The sequence below is a fragment of the Pediculus humanus genome, genomic scaffold (genome assembly GCF_000006295.1).
Source record: "Pediculus humanus corporis 1103172108318 genomic scaffold, whole genome shotgun sequence".
In the NCBI taxonomy this organism is placed as follows: domain Eukaryota; kingdom Metazoa; phylum Arthropoda; class Insecta; order Psocodea; family Pediculidae; genus Pediculus; species Pediculus humanus.
The window spans coordinates 2,394,446-2,396,258 of record NW_002987887.1 but is presented as its reverse complement, the minus strand read 5'-3'; positions in this window follow the sequence as shown (position 1 = coordinate 2,396,258).

Below are 1,813 nucleotides of genomic sequence, written 5' to 3'. Positions count from 1 at the left end.
AACTTTGAAAAATTTAAATTTTATTTATTTATTTATTTATTTTTCCCCGGAAAAAACGGGAAAAGGGGAATCCCTAAATTCCGATCTCGAAAACGGAAAAGGTTACGAGAACGATTCACGAAAAGGGAAGTGAAAAGCAAAAGAAGAACGGCACGGATTTCGTGAAAAGAAAACCGGATGTAAAAAGAAAGTAAAAACGGAAACGATTCCGACGGGGAATTGTAGAATTACGGATACTTAAAAAAAAATCCATTGAAAACCTGGAAAAACTCCGATAATTTTCCGCGACTAAAACATAATAATAATAATAATAATAATAATAATAATAATGATTTGATAGTACAGCATAAATGCATTTTTACGACAAACCAAATTCTAACGTGAAAATAATTAATTTTCCTTTGAGAAAAGAAAATCAAAATAAAATCCACGTTTTTTCTACGTTTCGCATTTTCTTTTTTTTTTTCATCTATCCCAATACTCAACAGGGGATTTAAAATCTACGCATTTCCGTTTCCGTTATTTGAATCTAATGACACGAGTAACGCGGATTCAACGCGAATGTGATTTCCATTTTTTTTTTTTTTTTTTTTTTTTTAATTAAATTCCAGCGACAAATTTCTCCAGATTTTTTTTTCTTCTTGTTATCGACGTTGTTAAAAAAAAAAAAAAAATTTAATTAACGTAACGAATTATTCTCTCTCTCTCTCCCTCTCTCTTTCCCTCTCTCTCATTTTGACGTTTGACATTTTCCCTTTTTAAATTCTGACAGAATTTTATATTTTAAACTGAAGAAATTATCAAATGAAAAAAAAAAAATTCATTTTCCTTTTCTCATCATCTGTCATCAAAAAAAAAAAATCACCTGGTCAGTTTTTTTCTTTTTTTTTTTCAGGGGTGATTGTATGACCTTTCAGTACCGTATCTAAGTATTTCTTTTCCTACCTATCCGCGATTCTTCCCCCCCTCTCTCTCTCCCTCTTTCACCCAACAACTGCGTTTTCAATAACAATATTAAATAATTTTACTTTTTATTTTTTTCTCCTACCTAGTTCAAATTACGCGCATAATAAATAATAATAATAATAATAATAATAATAATAATAATAATAATAATAATAATAATAATAATAATAATTTAAAAAATGAATGAACGAGTGAAGCCTAAAATTTATAAAATAATAATAATAATAATAACGATGTGAGAATGACGTTGAAAAAATCAAACATGGACGCCATCCATCGAAAACATTCAAAACCTAAAAAATTTTTAAGGAAGGTTTTTTTTTGGTTTTTCGACCTTGAAAATGTCTTCTTGTTCGTAGGTTTTAAGTTTTAAGGGTGATTTTAAAATTCACCCTCGGCAACAACAATTTTGTGCGTGTACGGCGTGCGTCAGTGTTAAACTTACGAAGAAATAATATCTGTCCGGATAAGGAATTTGAGTTTATTTTTAAAACCGTTTATCCCCCCCGTTCTCTCTCTCTCTCACTCTCTCTCATTTATATATTTTTTTTAAAGATTCTCGAACGTTCCGGAACGAAAAAAAAAATTTCAAATTTTAAAAAAATTCGCGCCTTTTTTTTTCTTTTTTGTTTTTCGCGTTTGTTTTATTACCACCTCTTACATTTTTATTTAATGGAAAAATGACCCCCCCCAGAAAAAAAAAAAAACCGAAATCGAACACGTTATTAATAATAATAATAATGATGATGATGATGATGATGATGATAGAAAACGATTACAATTATTATTATTATTACTTACTCGCGATTACAAAGAAAAAGAAAAAAATCGAAAAGGAGAAATCAAT